We start from the raw sequence: 27,079 nt of genomic DNA on the forward strand, positions 1-27,079 counted from the left end.
CCAAAACAATTAGAATAGTAACATCAAGGACCACTGATCACAGATCATCATAACAAATACAATAACAATGAAAAAGTTTGAAACATTTTGAGAATTACCAAAATATGACACAGAGACATGAAGTGAGCAAATGCTGTTGGAAAAATGGCACCGATCGACTTGCTCGACGCAGGGTTGCCACAAACCTTCAATTTGTAAAAACATACATCTGTGAAGCACAATAAAGTGCAGCACAATGAAACGAGGTATGGACGTGTTTGGAATCAGACAAGCCGAAATTCAATTCCCAGATCTCGCTCTTATTAACTCTGTGAAATCATTGTCTCCCTGAACCTCTATTCCCCAATCTGTAAAAACGATACATCCCTCACAGGATTATATAACTATCATTTTATATTACTGGACTAAATGGGATAGTGTGGGTAAAACTCCTCAGTCCAGTGGCTGATACAACACATGCATTCACCAAAGGTGAGTTCTCCTTGTCTTTTCTTGCACCAATGTACTGATCATTGAAAACGTCTGGGGTAGAGTAGGAGGAAGATCAGTTGTCCACATGTGATGAACACATTCAGACAGAGGGCCCTTTTCTTTTATGAGGCAATTATTTGTTGGGTGATGTCAAGAAGATGTTAAAAAAGGAAGAACACTATAAGCAGAAAATAATTCCAGAGCACAAGGAGCACTCGAGTTCTGACGAATTTATCTACTTACATATGTGAACAGTTTACCCCTAGAGTATTGTTTTTTCAACCTCCATCACCAAAGGATTAGGCTCAATTATAATTAATTCTTTAATAATGGAATTGATACTCTTTTCCAGGATTTAGACCAGATACTAAATTCGAGTACACTATAAAATATGTTTCTGAGTAATTATGACCTAATTAATTATTTTAGACAGCATTTTAAAGTTTGATTTACTAATTGGACTCTCTGAAATTGAAAGCAGGAAATAGAGCTGTCCAGCCCACCAGAGGCTTCATTCTATTTGGCAAAAATACCAGAGTGAAAGTCGACTTAATTTATGCTGTTTTGCATGGTTGAGTTTGACAAGTGTGTTTGAGTTTCATAAAATAATCAAAGGTCATTTCTGGCCTAGGTTTTTGGAACTACAACTCAAATTAATAAGAACAAAATTCGAAGCATAGGGCCGGCCTGGTGGCGTAGTGGTTAAGTTCATGCACTCCGCTTCGCCCGGCCTGGGGTTCGCAGGTTCAAATCCTGGGCGTGGACTGACGCACCGCTCATCAAGCCATGCTGTGGCAGTGTCCCATATACAAAATAGAGGAAGATGGGCACAAGTGTTAGCTCAGGGCCGATCTTCCTCACCAAAAAAATAAAAAATTCAAAGGATGGCAGGAGCTCTAGGCATGTAGAGGCAATACTGCCAAATGAGTATGCTCAACCCTGAAATGTGGAGGTACATAACATATTCTATATCAGTTCCTATTTGGTGTGTGGTCTTGAACACAAGTATTCTCTGAGTCTCTGTTTGTAGCCCAGGGCAGTTTGACCCTAGGGGAGGATGTGTGGTAGGATAAAGAATTGGGGAAGTTTAAGTAACCTTTCAAGTCCAGGACCTGGTGCCCACATCCTGAATTCTCCCCTCTGCCTTTCCACACCACTGAGCATGAAAGTACAGGTGACACTGATGTCTTACCTGGAAACCCAACAAGTCTATGTTACAAGGTCTCCTCACAAACTCACTGCCAGAGAAAATCATCTGGGGCCTTGCTTGCGTTCATGTCTTGTTAGTAATTTGTTTCCAAGTTCAAATAAAGCTATTAGGAAAGCTATGTTTTTTATATGATCTTAGCTTTTTAAGAAGTTTTTCTCTAAGGAACTTCCAGTAAAGCAGCTTAAAGGTTAAAGTTTTTAAAAAAAATGACCTAGAACTGACTCTCAAAAATTCCTGTATATCAATATAGTTTCCTAATACTTTTAATATTTAAATGGCATTTTAGTGCATATCTTCAGATTCCCTTCCACAGTTCCATGACTGTATTTTTCTGCTTAAATGCAGGAAGCAGAATTTAAAGTCAACTTTAAGAATTCAATACCTGTAAGGACAGTATTTTTGTATGAGGGACATCTGAAAGAATGGATAGGCATGAGCTATATGATTTTAATAACGTAAAACTACATTTAAGCAACATCTATAATGTTATGCTCTTAACATTTCAAAGAATTTTTCAAAACTTCTGTTCTTTTTTTTTTTTTTTGGTGAGGAAGATCGGCCCTGAGCTAACATCTGTTGTCAATCTTCCTCTTTTTGCTTGAGGAAGACTGTCTCTGAGCTAACATCTGTGCCAATCTTCCTCTATTTTGTATGTGGGATGCCACCACAGCATGGCTTGATGAGCAGTGTGTAGGTCTACACCCAGGATCCGAACCTACCAACCCCAGGCTGCCGAAGCAGAGTGCACGAACTTAACCACTATGCCACCAGGCTGGCCCCAAAACCTCTGTTCTTTTTAGAAAGCATGTTTATTTTTATAAGCTGGGGTGAATCTCACAACCTAACTGGCTTGTCATAGCAGAAAGGTTTCTCCAGTGTATGGATACATGATCTAAAAGCACATTCTACTGATTGCATTGAAGAAATACACAAGTAACATTATGTAATGTTTTTTTCTGATCTATCTTTGAGAGTTTTAAGGTTTTATACAGATTTCAGAGACATATTAATGTGGAGTCAGTAGCCCTTATTAATATTTCTTAGGAGACTAAAAGGTGGTCAAATTGGAACATGCATTTGCTTATTTCGGGTCTAGGCTAGTGGATTATGTGAGAGAAATCAACCAAACTAAGAGCAGCTGGAAATCAGTCATCACAAAGAGGTGAAATATGCCTCACCCTTCTCCATTACTTTTTTTTCTGAAAATCTTTTAGGTACCAGGCATTGTATTAGGTGGTTACAAACATTATTTCATTTATTCCTCATTAGGCAGGGGTTATGATTCCCACTGTATAAATTCAGACTAAGTATAATCCACAATATTTAATGCAAGGAAATGGAATACTGTTCATGGCTTCTGGGCACTGACTCTGCTCTCTCTCTCTAGATGATGACATGGCCTAAATGTCACTGAGTTTGTTTTGAGAACGAAAAGATGTGACACTTACTGTTAATCTGAAGCAAACAGATTGTAAAGTTTAGATTTTATAGAATGATACTATACATTGGTATATAAAAGTGCGGAGTTGCAAAAATAATTGAGCCTTACAGGTCTGGCTGCATGTCCAGCCATAGGCAGCTGTGAGCCCACTCTGGGAACCAAGGGAAGCTACTACGAGATGTGCTACTACCCTATGGGGTTACTTTGCTTCTGGTAAAATTTTGTATCCTTAGCTAATTAAATTGGGAGCATAACTTTGCTGTATTTGTGAGTGTATGTGCAAGTGTGTAGTTTGTGCTTTTGTGTGTTTGGATGATTATGTGTAGTGGAGTCTGTGAAGGTGTACACGTCTTTGTGTGAGTGTGGTCAGTACATCGTGTGTGGGTAATATGTGCGTACATGTGGGGGGGGTGTGGTCTTTTCCTTCTAATCCATAATCCAATTCATTTTTATTAAATATCTTTTTCTGTCTTGTGAATAATTACTTTGTTCTTTTGTAACTTTTGCAATCCTTTATCTAGAGCACTAACTATTCCTCTCCTCATCTCCCCTCTTTTTTCATCTTTTTCGATTTTCTGCTCATTATCAATTAAACTATAAGATAATGAAAAGAGGGAAAACTCAAACCAATTCATACAGCATCTATCTTCTATGCATATAAAATGCACAAAGACTAATCACGTTGTTTTCTCACTGTATAATTTTGACTGTCCTATAGATTTCAGTAGATAGTGGGACATGTGTTGGTCAGATTCGATTCAGAAATAGGGATGTGATTACGACAAATTTTGAGGTACTATAATAAATACTCAAAAAATCATCCTTTTCTCAAGGTTGTTTATTTTTCTGTTTATCTTCCTCCCTTCACTGACTGCTAACTATTGTTACTGGGGTATTTGTTTTTCAGTAGCAGAGAGATAGGAAGAAAAACAAAATATCAGCTTTATTTGATACATTGTCTGCTCACTGGTACGGCAAGAATTGAAATCAAGTCTCAATCATTAAGCAGAGCAAGAAAGCCTCTTCTGACACACACTCTACCCCTGAGTTTCTTTTTTTCTTTTTTTTGTGAGGAAGATCAGCCCTGAGCTAACATCCGTGCTAATTCTCCTCATTTTGCTGAGGAAGACCGGCTCCGAGCTAATCCATTGCCAATCCTCCTCCTTTTTTGTTTCCCCAAAGCCCCAGTAGATGGTTGTATGTCATAGATGCACATCCTTCTAGTTGCTGTATGTGGGACGTGGCCTCAGTGTGGCCGGAGAAGCGATGTGTCGGTGAGCGCCCGGGGTTCCAAACCCTGGCCGCCAGTAGCGGAGCGCGTGCACTTAACCGCCAAGCCACGGGGCTGGCCCTACCCCTGAGTTTCTAATTAGAATGTATGAAGAGCAGTAGAATTGCAGCATGCAAGCCCTCAACACTTTAGAAGCCATAGAAAAATCAGGGGTTTTCTTAGGATTGATGAGGGCAGGGCAGAGGGGAAAAAAAGGAGAAACTAAAGCTAGAGAGTGCCTGAGCAGGAGAATCAATAGTAAATGGTGATTACGTGGGGAGTAGTTAATTCCTATTAGGAGCACTGGTGGAAATTGGCAAAATCAGAGACCAAAAGAAAATGCACACACACACACACTCTCACAATTCAATGGTGGATTTTGCATTATTTAGGAATACTTTAATGCAGTAATTTGTAGATTGGGAGATAAAATTCTTTAGCCTTTTTACTTCATTTATTACATTATAAAAACATATAAAAGAGTTGGTTTCTAAAATTTGCTAGCTAAGGAGTTCTCATACATGAAAGTGGAAATATTTTAGTGGTAAGGGAAAAAAAGCTTCCAAATTAGTGGAAAAAAATATCTAAGATCTGACTTCTAGTCTTATATGAAACTCATTTCCCTCATCTCCACTGTGAGTTCTGAAGCACTCTGAAACATTTATTTTTTCCAACAAATTTCTTTGCTGAAAGAAAACAATAAGTTTTACATGAATAATATTGATAGATTAAATCATTACATTTTTATTTACATCTTTGGCCAGCCTGCCTGCCTGCCTTCTCTCCCTCTCTCCCTCCCTTAGTCTTTTTTTCCTCTCTCATTCTTCCATTCCCAGCTTCTTCATTCCCCTTCCTCTTTTCTTCAAACATTCTCTGAGTATAGCCCTCAGTACCAGCACAGGGTCTGGTACTGCTGAATGACTGAATAGAGTCATCTGCTGTGTGCTAGGCATTGTGCTCAAAGTGCTGGCTTGCCCTCTGGGGTGGTGGAGCTGAGGAGGTGGTGAGGTTGCTGTACTGCTCGCCGATTTTGCTCATATCCCCCAGGTTAGATGGTGCTGCGTGTCCTAGATGCTCTGGGACTATAGGAAGAAAGGGAGAAACTAACTCAGCCTAGGAGGAGGTTAGCTCAGGTAAACTTCGGTCAAACTCTTGAGCCAAACTCTGGTGTTTGAGAGAACATAGTACTTTCTGGTGAGTAGAACGGTTTTGTGTTCCCAAGGGGGGTGGAGGGTAGCATACATGTTGCTTTCTCTGTTTTATTATTTTTCTCTATTTAATCTTCCAACGTTTTGTTTCTTGTTCCCATTACGCATTGTTACTTCCCATCCCTGAATTATTTCAAAGAATCTGATGTCATTGGGTTTCGGAACAACTAGTGATGAGACAGAAATATACTTACTACCCATTTTCATGTTATCTTATCTTGTCTAATACTGTGAGGTCTCCTTTGTCTCTCTTTGTCATTTTCCTCCCCTCTTCCCTGTGTTTATTCATGTGTATAAATGAATATGATGCTTTGCTTTATACAGAGAAATGGGAAAAGACTGGAATGTCTTTAAAAGGCAAGGATGCCATGGGCTGGGATCCTGATAGGAGACAGCAAAAAATAGCAGCTATGTATGTATTTCCTACATAGTTTTCTGGGGCATAGTAGTTTGGTCTCAAAAACATTATTATGCTTTTGCTTCAGGCAACTGTTGGCTGGGTAAGCAAAATCCAAAAATTTCTTCAAGGGCATCAACAGGCAAGTTCTCCAGCCACCTTCCTCCCTGATAAAATACAAACATAAGCTAGTAGTGGTAAAATGAAACCATTTTTACAAATAATGCTAACTTAATAAAGGGTCATATTTTAGCACAAGGAAATCCAAAATTCATTCCTGAATCTAGAACCTCAAGATGGTCTCACAAAGACTAAGATTAAATGCAAAGTATAGACACCAGTTTTGTGAGGTTAAAACAGGTAACGTGCAAAACTGCTATGCAAACTGTGAAGTGCTCTGCAAATCAAAACAATATTACTATCATTTTAGATAACTAAAAGTCAAGCATGATTAGAAAGATAGAAGTATTTATTACTATCTTGGACAAGTAATTTAACCTCTCACAGTCTTAGTTTCCCCATCTGTAAAATGAAGTAATGATACCTACATCGTAGAGTTGTCAAAATTATAGATAACATGTGAAAATTGTTATGCACAGAGCTTGGCAAGTGGTAGGCATTCAGTAAATGATAGTTATTATTATTAGGATTATGGCAAACATTTCTATCCATTCACAATTTTAGGAAAATTGAACAAAAAAGATTTCTTTTAAATTTTACTAACAAAACAAGTCTTGCAATTCAAGCTAGTTTGGATTCCAGGTGTTGAAAAAATAAGAAAACACCTATGACTTCATATTTCAAGTTTTAGTCAGCATGGGGGATTTCTAAGAACGAAGTTTAAATCTTTAAAGAGTAAGGGTGCATTGGAACGTCTGGAAGAATAAAAAAAGTAGGAGAAGAACAAAGAATAACAGAGAAAACACAGCTCTGTCACGGCCACAGCCCACGACCGTCAGGGGACTCTCAGAATGATGACAAGCACTCACTACTCGTGGCTCAGGGCTGCTGCAACCTCATGCGCAGTGGGGAACCTTCTGTGTCCTTCAGTACCAAATTGTACATGCAAGTTATTTGTAACAGAACATTGAAAAGTCAATGAAGGCAAATGTGGTAGGCAGCTACTGTCAGAAAACATCTGAATCAATAGGACACTATCAGAATTGTCTTTCCCAAGCAAAACACAAAACTGTATTAACCAAAAGCATGACAGCACTGTGAAATTCTCTTACTACAGTAACTTAAAGCAACAGACACCTCGGGAAGCAGGCTTTAGGGCCTCGCCCAACAGGTCAGAAAATAACAACAAAATGTTATTATGGATCATACTATTGAGGATTGCCTGAGGGATGTGATGGTTCTGAATAAGAGGCTAGGTCACACACTTTAATCTTTGCTCATTTCTATAATACAAGAACATTAAAAACTAACACAAGCTAACAAAAGGATTATTTTTCTTAAGCTTATCTTTTTTTAGTGCTCCTATTATTCTACTACTAAAGCTTCTACAGAATGGGAGGCTAAGCAGAAAAAAAAAAACATTAAAACAATGGTATTCCACTGGCTAGGGATAAACTTCAAACATTTTAACTTGACCTTCATGATCTCTTTACAGCCTCAAACCTAGCCAGCTGTACCAGGTGCTTAAGTAAATTCGTTAACAATCAAAGTGGAAAACCAGCATGGAAGTAAGTCATGTAAGATTAAAATGGAATGCCCTTTCTCTTGTCAAGCTTTTGCCTTTTTGCCAAGTGGCAAGTGTTAAGCCACGTCCACCTGCTGGCTTCCAAGTACTTCTTATCTTTCTACTATTATATTGCAATTAATTTTAGAATGTCCATCCATTCCACTATAATGTGAATTACTCCAGGATGGGGAGAGTGTCTTGCCTTGCATATAACACCTGTGTCTACCAGTCCTGATCTCAGATTCCAACTCTGCCACTTACTAACTGAAACAATTACTTAACCTTTCTGATCCTCTGCCTCCTCGTCTGCAGAATGGTGATGAGGCCTGTCTACCAGAAGATATATACAGATATATACATACGTGTGTGTATCCTGCATTCAATAAATGCTCGCTATAAAATTATTACTAAGTACATAAGGAATGTTTGAAAATATGAAGGATTGAATAAATGATTTCCTTCTTATTGATTTAAGATTCTTCTAGTAATTCTTGAACAATAATACTTCATAATACACAGATTAGAAGTTAAATGGTAGTATCAGAAAAGTTGAAGGCCATAAATTTGCATTCCTATTTTGAATCAACAATCCCCTGCCGATTATTCTATTTATTTTTAGAGAAATGGCAATTTAAAAATACCCCTAGCTTCGCAAATCTTCTAAAGAACAGGGCATGTATAAAAACATCAGATAATCAAATGAAGACTGGCTAATTTTAGTCTGAGCAGTTAAAATGTGGCATATTTATGACTCAGAAGCCTGAAATTATCTTAAACTCATCTATTTCTTTTGCTGATTGCCTATACTGAACTAGTTTTCTGTGATTAATTTTAGGGTTTACGATATGAAAAGAGAGATAGATATCCTAAAAGTCACCAACTCCCTGCGTTTCTATATTTGCATCTTTAGTTAGGAAATTGGCAAAAAGATTCCGCTTCAGACAACTATATTATTCAATAAATTGTAGGATAAATAGATAAAATGTAGTATATTCATACAATGGACAGTTATTCAGCCTTAAGAAAGATGGAAATTCTGACACATGCTACAACATGGATGAACCTTGAAGACACTATACTAAGAGAAATAAGTCAGACACAAAAGGACAAATACTGCATGATTTCACTTATGTGAGGTACATAAAGTAGTCAAATTCATAGAGACAGAAAGTAGAATGTGGTTTCCAGGGGCTGTGGGGAGAGGGAATGGGGCATTATTGTTTTAGATATGGAGTTTCAGTTTGGGAAGATGAAAAAGTTCTAGAGGTGAATGGTGGTGATGGTTGTGCAACAGTGTGAATGTACTCAGTATCACTGAACTGTACACTTAAAAATGGTTAAAGCAGGAAATTTTGTGTTATGTATATTTTATCACAATTTAAAAAAGGTCAAAAACAAATTATAGATTTGTAAAAGGCTAAAGATACAGCTCTTGAAAATAAAAGCTTATTGTAATGGAGTGTTTGGGGATGTGGACTAATCTAGCTTTAGTGAAGAAAAATAAAAGAGAACTTGCAATAAAACTACCACTGAGCCAGCCCTGAAGGTCTGGTGGTTAAAGTTTGGTGCACTCTGCTTTGGCGGCCTGGATTCGTTTCCTGGCGGCAGAACCACACCTCTCGTCTGTCAGTTGCCATGCTGTGGTGGTTGCTCACATAGAAGAACTAGAAGGACCTACAACAATGCAGCTATGTACTGGGGCTCTGGGGAGGAAAAAAATAAATAAATAAAATAAAAATAAAAAAATAAAGCTACCACTATGACAGATCTGGGTAAAAAAAGTTAACACTTTGGTTCAACTAGCATTGAGGACCTACTCTGTGTCAGAGTCTGGGATACAAACATGATTTGCCTCAGGGAGTTTAACCTCTCATGCAGAGAGAAACTCTTCAAACATCATTTCGGTGTAAATCCATGAAATTCACACGTTTAAGAGTACAGGTTTTAGCATTATATAGACCCAGATCTGCATCTGGCTCAAAAATTATAAGCTATGTTACATTGAGAAAGTCTCTCTCTCAGAATCTCAGTCTTCTCATTTATGAAATATGGATACGAATATAAACTTCACAGGGAAATTACATGTAGAGTGCTCACGAGGAAGTAAGTGTTCAGTTAATAGTGGCCACTCTTGTTGCTGTAAGTCCTAGGAGAGAAGCACAGGCTGGCTGGGGCCACCTGATAACAGCCTGGCAAAATGAGCTGCACTAGGCTGGCCTGGCCTCATTGTGCCACTTCCGTAATTGTTGATGCCAGCACAGAAAGAGCACAGCATTTGTTTGATCATTACTAGTGGGGTTATTATTGAAAATACAGTAATTATATTTATATCCAGAGTTATGACAAAAATTGAAAGTAAAAATTTGAAGATTATGCCCTCGATCTGAGTTGTCATAGAATGGGTAGTACAGATGGTTGCAATGGACTGAACATTTGTGTCCTCCCCAAATTTACATGTTGAAATCCTAACGCCCAATATGATGGCATTGGAAATGGGGCCTTTGGGAAGTGATTAGGTCATGAGAGGGGAGCCGTCATGAATAGGATGAGTGCCCTTATAAAAGGGAGCCCAGAGAGCTCTCTTGCCCTCTTTCCGCCATGTGAAGACACAACCAGGAGAAGTCTGCAACTTGGAAGAGAGCTCTCACCAGAACGCAACGTGCTGGTGCTCTGATCTCAGACTTCTAGCCTCCAGAACTGTGAGAAGTAAACTTCTGTTGTTTATTAGCCACCCAGCCTATGATACTTTATTATAACAGCCTGAACTGACTGAGGCAATGGTACAAATAAAATAATTTCCTTCATATAGAGGGGACGCAAATATTTATGAATTGCTGCTTTCATATTTTGGGTATTTAAAAGACATCAAAAAAATTAAAATGTAGATAAATAGTATTATTTAAACATGTACTTCAAATAAGTTACATTAAAGGAGAAAAAAGCACAGATAATTTCTATTCTTTTACACCACACCTCATTGATAGGGCCTCTATCACAAGCCTCACAAGAACCAGTGGGAAAACTTGTAGGTGTTAAAATAAAAAAAATTCTGGGCTCCTAAGGAGAGGATTGTAACACCTCAAGGGCAATGCAGGGATGCTGCATCCAGGGCCTGTGGTTCCTGTCCTCACATATCTTCACCCAAACTACCTAAGTTCATCACTTCAGGACCTCACACTGCTTAAAATCCCTTATGTCTTTTGCTTATCTGGGTTAACAATTGTGTGTGTGTTTGTGTGTGGGGAGGGGGAGACAGAGAGAACACAGGGTAGGTGTGAATACTTTGAATTGGTTCCTTTTATCTTAGAAGTTTCCTCGTACCAGCCACACTGAAGCATTTTGATCATGAGAAAAGTGAGTTTAGGGAATTTGAAGTCAAAACCACTTTAAAGAAAAGGCAGCTTGAGAATATCAGATGGGAAGCAGAACTATATCAGGAAAAAAGCGAAGGTTAGAAAGAGATAAGGCAGTGCAGAAAGCCAGATTTACTTATTTTTCACATTTCGGGCAGGGTTGATTGATTGAGGGTTACAAAAGCTGGAGAAATATTTTGTTCCCGTCTCCCTCTCACGCCTCCAGTCCCCACTCATGATGCTGAGAAGATGGCGGTTCAGCATAGACTGTGGGTTTTCATAGTTTGTTTGTGCAGCCACTCTGGGTAAATATCCATCTCATGAAATAGAAAAAAAATCTTAAACTTTGTTACATAACTCATAGGTTGGGGACTGCCGGGATTTTCTCCCTTATTTCAGCTGTCTCACTTAATGACAAATTTGGCTTTGCCTTTTGTAAAATATATTGATGATTGTTCAAATCTTATCATAATTTAAAACAATGGATGTTTAAAAATTATATAATTATGCAAATCCATTTTTTCTAGAATTACGTTAATAGGCATAATTAAGATAAAAAAATCTTGTATTCTATTTTACAGTGGTATTATAAATACTATCACATATATAATGCTCTAAGACATAATTTGGGGGCATTAAGAAAACCTCTAAAATTAGAAAAAAGTATTTTAAAGTCAAAAAAGTAATGCTAGGTTAAATCCCTCATAGTTCAAATATTACATACCTAATACAAAAATAAGTAACTTCCCAGGAGCTGTTATAGCAAATTGTGTCCGTGCTACAAGCAAACATAGATTGGATAAGCAAAAACGCTGAGCCACTTGCAAAACTGCTGCTAAAAATTATTTCGTTCCATACATTTCAGACTATTGAAAATTCATATAATATCACTTTGGGGGTCATTGAGTTATCAAACCCATGCATATTGAGCATTTGTTCAGAAACATTGTTTCTTCAGTCTGAAACATTTTATACAAATTCCTAAACATAGGCTTTGCCAGGATTCTTCTGAGAGTGGAAAATAAAAACAATAGCAGAGTTAAGCAATTCATATTAATCATAAGAACAGGGGACACGAATTACTCAAATGTACAATGGAGCATATGCTGAAACAGATGTTTCATATTTTAGAAGAGGAAAGAAATAAAATTGTTTGTAGTTTATGCCAGGATTAAATTTTAATGAAAAGAGAAAAATGGTAAGATATTTACCATGAATTACATTTGCTGATACAGGGATCATTCTTACCAAGATTGGGATGTATTTATCTTTAGAGGTAGAACAAGATTTGACATTGGAAGGGTAAGTGGTGTTAGTATTAATATTCCATGTCAGTATTATAAAGGGATTTTTATGCAATTTGCAAAACAATAACTCAAACAATAACGCCAATTAAAATGGTGGATAAAAATTTTTTTAACAGAAAATAATTGAGGTACTAAAATGAGAATACTCAAAATATTCTTTATCATGGGGGAAAAAGCAGCAAAATAAGCAATTTTATTGTCTGATATTTCCTTGGTGAAAGAATAACTCTGTAATTTCAATTTCAGATATTACATACAAAATTTTCTTTAATTTTTTAAAAGGAGAGTGTGTCATTTGCCATGAGCAACATAAAACTGCCTTTAATTTTAAAATGGTTCATGTGATAACATGTGTTATATAACATAAAAAAAATAATTTATTTCTGGAAACCTGCTGAGGCTACATTTTGGTTAGGTTTATTTCTCTGGAGAAAATGACCCCATTCATGACTCCAAAGAAAGTAATTTCATGGTAGGGTAGAAAGTCTTTTTGGTACCCTTCACATCATAATGCATACTGATTCAGCCTACTTACAGGCCATGAAGTCTGTCAAATGTCTCGTCTTACTTTTGACCTCTCTGAAAGGGAGTCATGCTATTGACTTTGTCTAATTTCAGCATTTGCTTTAAGGAGGGGAGAGCTCATGGTGGACTCCTCCCAGAGCATGCCTACATCTGACTGTCTCAAAACCAAACTGCACCTTGTGTTCAAGATTTCTAACCAGCCTCCACTTCTCTTCTTTCTTCCTTCACACTTTCCTTTCCTCTTTATTCCTTGCAGACTTGTACATGTTTTACAATTTTAAAAGAATGCCCCTATAATATTGCCAAGGAGATAACTTTAATAGCAAATATAACAACAAAATTACCATTTGCTGATGCTGTTGTAGTAACTTCCGTAATAAACACTTACTAAACATGTATTGGAATTTTCATATGAAATCTATAAAATAGGATTTATTATCTTAATTTTCATAGATGAGGATGTTGAGGCAAAGAGGTTAAATTGTCTTCATCTGCTGCCAATATTCTTAATTACAAAAAATGAATAATTCAACCCAAAATAATGCCCTGGTGCAGAGAAATAAGTAAATAAATCAGAATGTTAGAGCAAATCAAAATTAGCATTAATTATTCGGATAGCTGAATCATTTGTTTTAAATTCTTATTAACTTTAGACTTTACACGCTATCTTTAAAATCGTATTGCTGGGTTTTAAAGCATTTCCATTTCATCTCTTTTGTAGACATGCAACTTAGATTTCAGAGCCATGAAAGATGATAAAGTTTTCAGAACAAAATAAAAACTAACATCAATGAGCCCATCCAAAGCAAAGATTAATAAGGTTCTAGAAATAATGGACTGAAATCTATCCAATAATTATAATAGCTAACTTGAAGACAATACCTACTATCAACAAGATACTGTTACATAAACCAACATACTGTGTCTTGAACTCATTTAATTATCACAATCACTCAGTGAAGAAATGAAAACATATAGAGGTCTACTAAATTGTTCTACAATCAGTAGCTAAGTGGTAGAGTTGGGATTTTAACACAAAGAGTGTTTCGAAAGCCAGTATTATGCTACAGTGAGATTATAGAAGGCTCCTTCTTTAGTGTTCTAAAATGTCATAAGTCATGAAATATGGTTTAGCTTTAGTGTTATCAAGAATAATAATGATTGTGAGAAACCCATCTTACCCAGTGTCCCAAAGAAAGTGACAAAACTCTCAATCATTTGGTAAATAAAAACATAAAGCGATTCTGACCATAGTTAACTAAGTATCTTGAAAAGACAGTCTATTACTAAGTCAAAGTACTATTATTCTCTTTATAAAGTGAACATTCCAATATTCGCAATTATCCTAAATATAAGCTACTTGATGACAAAGGCTATGCTTTGTTCACTCCTGTATCTCTAACACCTGGGGCAAGATATACAGTAGGTCCTCAATAGCAACTATTGAATAAAGAATGAAGAATAAATAAAGGAATGAATTTCCAAAGTTGTACCAAAGATTTTAAAGGGAATAAGTCCAGATAATGTAGCAAGCATAAAAATCTGAGAAGCACATAGTGTGAGCATCCATTTTATTGTTAATTACTTTACACACAAAATATAGTTCTTTTCCTTTAGGTGACCTTTTGTATTACGGATATCATCCACTTAGATTTTGGCTCTACTTGTTCTATCTAAAGATAGCTGTCTTTAATAATTAAATTCTCCTACCATGGTTTAATTTTAGCATCTGAAGGACAAGTACACATGATGCAATCTAATGTTTATTGATGATAAGTAGTAAAGAAAGGTAATATCACATGTACATCAAGTATTTTGCATAGACAAATGACATTTAAAAAAGCAATGTGTTCTTTACTTCCACCTCCTCCCACATGCCATCACTCACACAGGAAAATGAAATATGCTTTGCCTTCTTCACCAGTTATGATGTGCTTAGTTAAGAGTGATAACTTGGAAAGGGGTAATGAGACCTCTGAGTTCAAACGGTAACTCTGCTGCTTACTAATTAGGCTAACTTTATAAAGCTTTCAGTTCTCACCTTCATCATCTATAAAACCATGATAATGTAGGAAGAGTTCTTTTGATAATTAAAGGAAATTTAATCGTATGATTAGTAGAGCATCTGCCACAAACTAAGAGCCCCGTAAATATTCCCTTTTCTTTCTGAATTCTCTTCCCTTTATATAAGAGCTCTCTTAGGCCTATGTGTGAGAAAGCTGAGCAGGATTAATGGTAAATTATAAATTCAAGGAAAAGGGAATTTTTTTTTCCAAGATGACCATTATTGTCTAAAATCAAAATCAATCCACAACTTTGATTTCATCAGCAACAGACTGTTGTGAAATGATATATTGGATTCCCAAAACAATAAAGGCAAATTTTCAGACAAAATGACGTTCTTTTTACAGTAATATAATGTAAGGTTTTATATAACAATGTGATAATGAAAATTTATCATTAAACATCACTGCAGCGATCCCCATATATCCAATCGGATCTCTGAGAGTCTTTGGAAGTAGACTGGGCAGAGTTTTCTTTTCATTATCCAGATATCAGAGAATGAAAGAGGTAATTGCTTAACCGTTGCTGATGGCAGATTGTGTATATGCATTATTGTTAAGTAGTATTACTATCCGGTAGTTTTTTAGCTCTGTGATCTTCAATGTCTTCACCTTCCACTACGCTCCAGGACTCTTCATGATGGGGGGGGGACGTTGGGTGAAGCCAAGACGAACTCAGATTTCCTAACTTCTCTCACTCTATAATTCTTTTTACTATAACCAGCATCCTAACGAGCCATATCCAAGTAAAGTTGTAGGCAAACAACCTTGTAGAGACTAGGCAAAGAGTTATTTCCATAAAATTTCATTAGCGTTTTGGTGGAAAGAAGTTTAAATTCTGAGAAAAGCCTTCTTGAACTGTTCTGAGATCCTCATTTTTTTACATAAGCACTTTCAGTTAATATGGCAGATAGGAAAAATGATGGGCCGTTAATTAAGCCAGAATTTTTTTTGATTCTGCCACTAGAAATGAGAGCTTAGATAAATGACTTGACTTATCTGGCCCTCTAAAATGAGGATATTAGAGGAGGTAATGTCTATAAAAGGAGAATATTACACTAGATAGATAAATTTTTTTTCTAGCTCTATGCTACTATTATACACACACGCACACACATACACAGGTCTATACTTTTTCATTACAGGACTTGGTACTTCTAATAGAGAAAGGTTTGACTAAATGAAACTTGTGAGGAGCATTTGCAAGTAATATTTATTCTCTTATGGGTCACAAAATGCTTTCCTAGTTAAAATCTGCTTTTCCATCAGGACCTTTCTTACTGAAAACTTCTTACTCTATTTGGTGTGCCAGGAAAGTGAGGTTGTTAATAATAGTCACGTTTTGAGGGAGAAAGTCAACTCCCAGAAGTATTTAAAGAGATTTAGCAAATCTAGGATAATGTGAGTAGTTTCCAGGAAGCATGCCTGAGCATCTGAATTTGTTTTAATGCATCGTCTTTGTTATTATTATTATCCAGTGTGTTCAGGGTCTATAGAGAGCCAACCCATGGAGTTCTTGAAAGAACCACTGAATGTTCACCAATCGAGAGGAAAAGTATGATTTTAAAATACAATTTCCAAAAGTTCTTTTCCCCTATTTTGCTTATCTTCTTAAACACAAAAACTTTTTGTGACATATAAGTGCGATGTGCTCTAAAGATCTTTAGTAATATTTTAATCAATTACCAGATCGTTCTTAAACTATGCGCTTTGAGGCAAAATTACAGGAGGTTTGTATGGCTTTCCTATGCTACAGATCTTTCACGTATAAGGTTTTGATTCAAATAGAAAATGTAAAAACTCATTTTTTATTCATGGGCTTACAACATATTCTATATAGGCACATATTCTATAAAGATAAGAAAAGGCGTCACTGTATTTCCAATGCCTTTACCTTATGTCATGCTTTATGCCATGTACTGACCCCCCTAACTCATGGACTCTTCGGAAGTTAAGACATATACTAAGACACTGATGTTGTGACAGTATCACTTTAATTCAGAGTATCTCTCTTTATAAATATTCTAAAAATTTTTTAAGGAACAAACTACACATTTTTATTATTAGGGCTTGAATTGAGTCTTTTTTTCCTTGCAGTTATTTATGAGTGATTTAGCATGTAGTTGTTAAATAAAAGACAATTAAAAGTTGAAAGGAAAAACTGCCCCAAACCACAAAAATGCACCAAGAAAAGCCATGATTTCTTTCTTGGAAATGTAAGCTATTTTTTCTAGGATTATTCCAAAGGAGCAGAAGATCTCATTACTTGGATGAGCTCCCTCCGAAGTGTGCCATACTAAATTCTATTTCAACACACTTATGAAAATTATAATTCAAATCAAATAACTTCTATATCTCACAACTGAATAATAGACGAAATAACTCATACATAAATCAGACAAGTAAAACAGCCATTGATGGCTTTTCACAATGAAATTACAGTAAGATGACTAAAAAATTGTGAGGGGTAGGGTAGATACTATCTGGCTCTTGCATAAAGAACTTAAAACAAATATATATGGTTCTGTCATTTAAAAATTCAACCTTTTCCCAAAGAGTAATGTACAAAATTGAAATTATATTTAAAACTGAATTATATACATAAAAACAAAACTTGAAGAGAGCCTAGTCTTCTTGTGGGACAACTGCTACCTGTTGGGAAATGTTTATGATTTGGTTGAATGACTTAGTTGAATTTCTCTGGTCAGTAGAATGTTGGAAAACAGCATGTCAACAAGGAATTGCTTATTTATTTCAGATCTTGCAATTCATTCAAATTGGCAGAGTTTTTTTCTTTTTTTTTTTTAACATGATAGAAAAATCTGTTTCTTAAATTATCCTTCTTATATCCAGAACTATGTAAACAAGTTCATAACCTGTTCCACCACCTCAAAACAGCATTTCACATATTTGGAATTTATTTTTTAAATCAAGGAACAGTTTTGAAAGTTTTGAATTTTGGATTTTATAAATTTCTAATTTAAAACTTTAAAGTGTATGGCCATACCTCACTACAGCATAAAGTGAGCTAGAGTGCTTTGTGTCAAGTGAAGTGGCACGTGAATAATATCCAGGCAGGTATGTAAAAGAAACATCCCCTTCTCCTGCTCGTCTCACACCTCAGAAGTAAATAAAATAGAGTTAAGATAAATTGCATTTATATCATCAACACCATGATTAATTACATTTAATCTTTCAAAATTAAGATGTGATTTATGCATTAAAGTTCTTTGGGGGCTAGAAAATTTTGTGTAAGTGTAGTTTGCATATATCCTAGAAAAAATATTTATGCATTTCTTTTTTTATCAGACACTTACATCCTTTCTATCATTTTGTTAACTTGCTACATTTGACTTTAATGTTTCTGTTTTAAATTTTAGAGAACTGCATGTGCAAATTCATTTCAAAATAACCAAGATATTAAACGTTATATAACATTAACATGGATTTTGCTTTTCCATTTTTATTTTATTATTTTTGATATTCACATTTATTCAAAATTTAAAAGTGTTTGCATCTAGGAAATCATTATAATGTTACCAATTCTACCATAAAGAATGGTATCAAGAATGCATTTAATTTTGTTTAATAAAAACACATTTAGGAAAACTATTATTATTATCAAATAATAGTTGGATAAGGAAATACATGTCATAGTCGAGTTGTGAGAAGATTAGAAATGTACTAATGAGATCAAGCTAAAAATTTTAAGCCTGCTAATGGTTGCCATTTTTTTTATGATTCTAATTTAATGACTATAAACAAAGCAAGTATATTGATTCTGTTTAAAATTTTCAAAATAAATTTTCTATCACATACAGAGAATGTGAGGCACTTTGATTAAATTTTACTTATTACCTTTTTTCTTGTTTAGAATTTAAAATGATATGATGATAGTCAAAAGACATAATGGAATCGACATAACCATTTTCTGCCACATAGACATGTCACAAGGATTACCATGGCCTCTTACCTAAGAGGATTATAGGATACAGGATTTTTAGTTTACTCCAGCAAATTGAAACCGAGTTTTAGAAGGCTCCGCTTGCTTACTATGTTAATTTCTTATCTTAGAAAATAGAAAGCTGACTGTTTCTATAAAAGAAATTTGTAAGATCTTCTAATTTTATAGAAGCTCTAGTAAAATTTTCATATCACTAAAGTACTTACTGTTCTGTTGTGAATTCTGGGGTATTTTGTTCTTCGTTTCCTTTCAGATTCTTTTTCTAAAAAAAACAAAAGCAATATGCACAGTGGTTAGTTGACTACACATAGTTCAGAATCATTTCAGATTGTCATAATTATAACTAATTTTATTATTTAATATTTCTACTTAAAAGTCTTGCAATATAAACATCCAAATAAGATAATGTCACATATTGTATATTAAGTATGTATGGTATAAGATAAATAGATAATGGGGATTTTACAGTCGGTTTAAAGAGCTAGAGATCAAGATTCTGTGAGTAGTTTATACAATGATTTTGTGGAAAGTTAGTTATAGTTCCTATACCATAGTTTTTCAATTTGAAAATTGAAATAATATTAATCTAGGCCAACATTGTTAGAGAATATTACCTTATTATATTCATTAAAAAGAATCAGAATTATCAGTCAGTTAAATGCCTGGTGCTATATTGAATATCAATATAATTACTATAAATCAACTTTATACATCTCATATTACTTTTGAATTTATATTTCCACTAAAGATAGGAGCACTTCAATATATTGCACATATTTGCCTATTTTCAGAGCCAAATCAATGTCCAGATATAACCTAATACTATTCTAACACATAGGAGATTTATATATATATAATTTCCCATCAAGGGTAAGGAGAAAAATAATCTCACATCATTGCATAAAAAAGTACAACTTTTAGTTTAGAGAGTAAGAAAATTAAATCTTTCCCAAGAGTCAGTATCAGGAATTGCTTTAATGTAATAAAGGTGTCAAGAATTTCTGATTTGGTTTGACAAGTTGGCAACTCACAAATGAAAAATTTCACAGTGCTGGAGACAAGTACCTTTTTATATAAGTTCTCATCATTTTTAGTCCTCAAAAAATGTAAGTAGAATGAAAACTAAGAAAGAATGAACTATTTAAAAATAGGTTCATACTAAGCAGGTTACTCTGTTTTTAAGAGTTCTTACGGTGTTTATTTTCAACAGAACTACAAAAACATGATGCCAGCAGCTCTGGTGATTGGCTCACGTGGATACCTGTAGCGGAAAAGATCTGAAGTGACAGCTATATTTCCAAAGCTGCATGTACTGCATCTGTTCAACAGTTAAGCCTCCAAGGTCTGCTTTCATTTTATTCCTGCTGAAAACTAAACTGTTTTCTAGTAAAATCCATTAGAAATAGCAATATAAGAATGCACTTAGATTTGCCCGACTGCCTCTTAAAATACAACTTTGAGCCACAATTAATTTTAGATAAGATTTCTATATATAGTTTCAGTATACTGATGCTTTTCTCATTAAAACAAAAACCACAACGAAATTCCATGGGTGTACATATTAAGGTAACAGAGTGACACAAAGCTCTTTACAAGAAATATGGGGGCAAAACCTGTCAGAGAAAATGAAGGCTTTCTACTAAAGAACTAAAAGAACACTTGACATGATATGTGTTGTACATTATTACTTAGCAAGGGGCAGGCTTCCCAAAGGGAGGCAGTGAAAGGACTGAGCAGGTTCAGTGACTTATGAGCCATCTGCAGGGATTTGATTTTGTTTTGGTTTTGCATGCGTATCTATCACAAGGATGAATGGGCAAGCCTGTCCTACTGTAGGAGACAAACAACTGTTTTAGTTTTAATCTATGTGCGGAATGTGGATGTGCATAGTATTTTTCTGGTAGCTAATGTCTGTCTCTTGCATGTATAAACACCTCTCTTTATTTTAGAGGAAAAAGTTAAAATAGCACATGATGATTTTGCACCTTCCGTCATCTATCTGGCTCTTCAGTAAAGAAATTGGTATCAGTAGATCTGACTCAGTTTCCTGGTATCGAGACTTAGCACTTTTATGTCTTTATGCGATACTTTAAAAAAAAAATCCATGCATCTGTTTAGGTGGATTCATATATTTTTCACAGAACATTATATGCAGTTATAGTCAATAAAGTTGATGACTCTTGTATGTTCTTTTTATCTAGTTTTAGAAGCAAGCCTGACATGGAGAAAAAAGAAAATTATCTGCGACTTAGAGATTGCTTGACAGTGGCTAGAAATCAAACTGGTGAAACCTTGCAGCTCTAATCATAATTCTCTTCCAGAATTAAGCAAAGCATTGCATGCTTTAGGTGTTATTACTACTACAAATCCTTGACTTTTCTTGTCGTTTTTTGGAGAGAAGGAAGTATTTGTATTCATTTTAATGTTGGATATTTAAAAATGCACAGCTGTGTTTTTTTAAAGGAGACTTACTTTCAAGAATGACAAATAACTAATATCTACATCCAAACTTTATTTTAAATATCTCAAGTATTTCATTTGATGAAAATATTGATTTTAGTTGAGCTTTCCCTAACACAGCACCGAGCTAAATATTTATTTAGGGTTGGATTTAAAGTGAGCTCTGTGAATCCTTGAAACACAGCTGCTTGTAAACACTGTCCCGTTAGCCCCAGGTAAACTGAGAGGGCAACGGAATCCTATCTCAAGTTTTAAATTTCAAAACTGCAAAATATTAATAAACAGAGTTCTCTTTCCTTGACTCCCTCCTACTGAAATGGCAAAACTCATGGCTAGAGCATAGTTACGAAGTTGATGTGCCGTTTCCTCCCTACAGATGTTGCTAATCCTAGGGGATTTTGTTAGACGTCTTTTGGCTTAAACTCTTATTCTTGGAACAGCAGTCAGCAAGCAGAGATTTCTTTAAAAAGTCATTAGTGACTTAAATGTAAACTTTTAAACACAAAAATAAAGCATTGCATGACAAATAAAGCATTGCATGATTCTTGATTATATCCTGGACCAACAGGAAAAAGCAATTAGCTATTAAGAACATTATTGCAACAGTGAATGAAATTTGAATATGGACTATGAATTAGATAATGGTATTATATCAATAGTAAATTGCCTGTGTTTGTTAACTGTTTTTGTGTAATGTAAGAGAATGTTCTGTTTTTAGGAGATATACTGAAATATATGCTAAAATATTTAGAATAAGGCACACCCTGTTCCCAACTTATTCTCAAATGGTTCAGAAAAATATATGAAATATATATATATACACATACATATATACATATTATACATATACATACATATACAATATATAATATGTATACATACATATATACAATATATACATACATATATATATATATAATATGAGAGAGAGAATGATAAAGGATAAAATGTAAACAATTGCTTAATCTATGTAAAGGGCATATGAGAACTTTCTGTACTATCCTAGCAAATTTTATGAGAGTTTGTAATAGCAAAACAAACATTACCAAAAAAGAGACTACAAGATTATCTGTTAAAAATATTAAAGTACCATTTTTCAGTATCTAAAAAATATTACAGTAAATATTTGTTCATTAAGCACAAGATTGTTTCACTCTGTCTAAACTATAAAAGATAATAACATTTACCTGGATGACTATTGGAGAGTATTAGGCAATAAAAGGAAAATAATCCATCAAGTAATACAGTAAACAAACGAATGTTCTATAAATTGTTGCAGTCACTATAGGTACCTGTGGCATTGCTGGTAGGAACAGTATGGAAGGCAATAATACAGAATACATACTCCCCTTGAAAGGAAGGTAGAAGGACAAAAGATTATGCATTTTGTTTAGAGCAAAGGAATTTTTCTATTTTTTCTCTTTTGTATCTAACCATCGACAGCCATTTAGGAGGCTTAAGGCTACAAGCCTGCCCTCATTATAACAGAAGCAAATGTTTACCAACAAAGATCTTAAAAGGGGAGCAGGATGAATGGTCTACTCATTTTTCTGTTGTGACACGTTATTATACAAGTTAAAACATACTAAAACATTTGTTGGCAGTTGGAATTACAATAATCATACTAGGTTCAACCATGTTTAACATTTTCATTATACTCAGAATAATGATTTTAGAAAGAGGGGCTGATAATGAGGCAGCATGGCACTAAGTCAGGAGAGCCAGTTTGTACCTTGAAAAGGAGGATAGGAATTAATTAAATGAGAAGCTCGGGGAAGTTAATTGGGACCGAGTGAAGATAAGGACACTGGCAATGCATGAAGAAATAAAACTATCAAAATAAAAAAAGTATAGCAGAAGGTTCCAGTGAGCTCGCCTAAGGGAGAAGAAGTCTGCAGGAATGGGAGTGACAGGGGCAGAATCGTGCCTGCGGGAGCCTCTACTGGCCTCCACCCCCAGAACAGTGCCTGTCACAGAAATACACGTTTGTTGAATGAATAATATTGTATATTGACAAAAGTACAATTTGGTGTTGTATAATCCTAGTCTGTCTCTGCCTCTATCTACTGTGTGACCTTAGGTAAATCACTTAATCTATTTTGACCTCAATTTTATCAGCTGTGAAATGAGAGAGTGGAAAAAAGTGATTCTCGAAGGTGACTTCCAGCTCTAAATATTTCTGTATATGGTTCTGTTTATTAAAATGGGTAACTGTGAACATTTTTGTAGAAGAGAATAGCCTGATATGAGTTTTAAATGAAGAGAAATGAGGGAAAATAGAAAGGAATAAAAGAGCAATGCATTGATTCAAATAAAGGAAAATAAATCCCATGGGAAGAGACTTTACTACAGAGGAGAGAATGGAAAAGGTAATTTATGGTTTGGGTATGTATGAAGTGACATTTACATGTACTATTAATACAGGCATGCAGATGCAGAAATCTTTATCTGTTCCTTTTATTATTGCCAGAGTGACTCTACAGACTCCCTGCTTCCACATTTAGACTTCTCAAGTGAACAGAAATGAGGAATGTTCAAAAGAAGCCAAAAAATGGCAGGAGTTCACGTAAATGTTCTTTTTCTACAAGGCCATAGAATTGGGACTGCCCATCTTAGAGAAGAGAAAGCTGAAGCAACTCTTAGGATCTATATTTAAGTCCATGAAGAGCTATTAAATTCAAGACCTACCAGGCACAAATGCTTATACCTCCATCAACCCTGGCTTCCTCATGCATTTTCTTTCCTACAAGCTTGTTGAGCACTTGTATTCTATAAAACATAATTTAGCCCTTACTCATACATGATCTCGTTATTTTTCCCACTTCCATCTATGCTGATTTTGAATCGACAACTAGAGGTGGCCATGCACTTTACATTTGTCTTTCTCTAAAATAAGGTGATACTTAAAATGAGTTAGATGCTCAATAAACACTTGTCAGTTGATGGAGATGGGCAGGATATATTTTGAGCTCAGAAAATGAACTGGAATGTTGATTGGCAGCTACCAAAAATGACTTCTTGGCCATCAAGCATGCTTGGTGATCTTGGGACTTCTGTGAAGCCTCTCCCTTCCTTTCTTCTCATCATCCTATTCCTCTGGGCATTCTTGGGAAGAGGAGCTAGGGACCTGTCATATGCGGATGAAAGGTATACTATTCTTTAACTAGAAAGATCTAGTCAAATAGCTTTAAAGGCAGCTGAAGCTATGACTTGAAATAAACTTGGCCATGTGGGTCTAATCCACTGCAGAGACGAGCAGGAGCCATTTTCACAGCTTTGTCAGAACAGAGCAGAATTCTATGTTGAAATCAAGACCATTGATCACAGTACCCCTATAAGAAAACTGGAGGGTCTGTGATGGCAGAATTAGTGTCTCTGTGGGCAGGATGGGGTAGAAAAGAAGAGGAAGGCACGGCAGAGAGAACACAAAAGAACTGGGCTATTTTTAGAGGGTGTTGATTTCTATACAGATTCTGGTACTCCAACAGTTAGACACCATGGAGAATATTTAGACAAAAGAGATACTTACATAATTGCTGGCTTTGTAAAAAGGGGAAGCCAATTAAATATCTTTACAAAGGGCTCCAGATAGCTGTAAAAACTCTGCACATTTCCTAACAGGACAGAGGGTGTTAGCGAAGTGACAAAAAATGAAACTAAGTTGACTCAGCTTTCCCAAATTTTTAAGGTTGGGTGGAAAGAGTAGGGCAGTAGTTCTATAAACACATTTCAGCCTGAGGGAGAGACAATAATTTATTTAAACATTGGTTTGCTGTAAATTCAAACCCAGCAAAATATCATTGGACAAATAAGTGGAATGTTGGGATATGGTATGAGATCTTTATAGTTCTATGCTGATTGGCTCAGCTTTAGTGCTTTGCTCTATTCTGAGTTTAGTTCAGCACCACGGGAAGATACCAAGCTGGAAGTTCAGGGCCAGCCATGCCAAAACCATAGCCTAGAAAAAGTGGTCTTCAGTCTCCTCTATTTAACATCCCTGTGGGGAACAATTGTAGAGATAAAATAGAAAATAAGCAACTTCTCATGTTAAACTTGTTCTCAAGACATCATCTTTTTTTATCTCTCTTTTCTACTGGTAAATATAAAGAGTGTACAAATATAAACAACAAGACAGATTGGTTCATAGGTGTCCTGGACCTTGACAATCACATGAAAACTGCCCTCTTCTAACATTTGCTGTGGGAGGTAATACGCCTATTTTTGAAGAAGCAGCATGATTTAAAAAAATAATTTTAACTGCTATTTAATAAGCTGCATTCAGCTGATTGTGTACATTTATCACATTCATCTTCACAAGGACATGGTGAAGTAGGTGTTAAATCTCTGTATACATATGAACAAACTGGGTTCACAACTTCGGAGTTAGTTAAGTGGTGGAGCCAGGATTTAGATTCAGCTCTGTATCAGAATCCTGTTTTCTCCTTGCAACAAAGTCCCTGTAATGTTGGAATGGACTATGAGAAGGTAGAAAACCTACTTTTCTAGACATTTCTTTGCTACTTATTAAATGTGTATCACCTGAAGGAACTCAAATAAGGTTTTTCTGTAAAATAGGAGAACCCAATACTTACCCTAAGGAAAAAGACTAGGTTAACTGATTTATTGAGGTATGCTTGATTTCTAAAAGTAATTGAAATATCTAAACTTAGAGGAACAAGAAGCCTTAAAAATAGAAGCGTTTTCAAGGAATGTTCAACATGCAACCTTTTTAAAATTCATCAGTACTCCTGGAACTTTTGCCTGCATATCATTATTCCTACATTAAACAAAAGACTCCAAAATCAATATAACAGTTTCATCTACACATGAGGTAATATTGGGGAATTACCTTCAGGATATAAGAAATGTAAAACATTTGTCATACTATTGTAAACTCCAGATATCTACTTTCACACAGTTCACAAAGAATTATATCAGGCAGGACAGAAAACCGTGTGGTCACAGAATTCTAGAGATACATTTTCTCTTAATAAGAGTCTACAAAATTTGAGTGAATATCTAAGTTAAGAGCTAAAAACCAAGGAGATGGCTAAAAGATGCTATGTGATGACTTGAAAACACAAAAGTCCACGTTAACTCAAACAGCCACACTCCCAACTGTTTAAATGGACAGCGCTTCTTTAATTCTAAAAGCTCCAGAAGTTAAAAAACAAAAAAACTTTACTTTGGATAAAACACATTTAAAAGCTAGTTCTCACATTTAGACGTGTGGGAGCTGGAAATGGTAAGAATTTCTAAGAATGGAATGGGATTTCCATTCTGAAAGTGACTGTATATGAAGTCATAGTTTCAGAACAGTAGCCTCTGGATTCTCCCAACAATGGATGAAAACAAATTGATAAGTAGAAAGACCAAAGAGGAGAGGATACTAAGAATGGCATTTGCCATAAGTAAGAACCAACCACCTAATTCTGATAAAATTATTATTTATCTTGAAAGGACCGTAAATGTAATCCCATAAATTCTAAATTCATGATTTATTCAGAGAATTCAAAGATGTTTTAAAAAACCTAAATATATTTGAGAGAAATGGAGGATATCCATCAAGTTACATGGGGAATGTATAGTTCCGTCATACTAAATTTTTCACTAGAGAAAGCAATTGGGTGCTCTAGCATAAGAGATTTGGGAGAGAGTTCAAAAAAATTTCACTTAAAAATTTGACACTATTTTACTTGACTTTGAAAAAAGACTCTCATTTC

At 35.3% G+C, this 27,079-nt stretch overlaps 1 protein-coding gene across 3 annotated transcripts in view; it reads right to left on the bottom strand.

Annotated features, from left to right (window-relative positions):
• The window catches only part of SYT1 (synaptotagmin 1), a 518,259-nt gene that overhangs the window by 323,475 nt on the left and 167,705 nt on the right, over positions 1-27,079 (bottom strand). For all 3 annotated transcript variants that reach the window (XM_058568733.1, XM_058568732.1, XM_058568734.1), the window contains one exon: positions 19,103-19,158. The gene's annotated coding sequence lies outside the window, so the exon portion shown is untranslated. The remainder of the gene's footprint in view (positions 1-19,102; positions 19,159-27,079) is intronic.

This window comes from Diceros bicornis, chromosome 25, assembly GCF_020826845.1.
Source record: "Diceros bicornis minor isolate mBicDic1 chromosome 25, mDicBic1.mat.cur, whole genome shotgun sequence".
NCBI classification, from domain to species: Eukaryota; Metazoa; Chordata; class Mammalia; order Perissodactyla; family Rhinocerotidae; genus Diceros; species Diceros bicornis.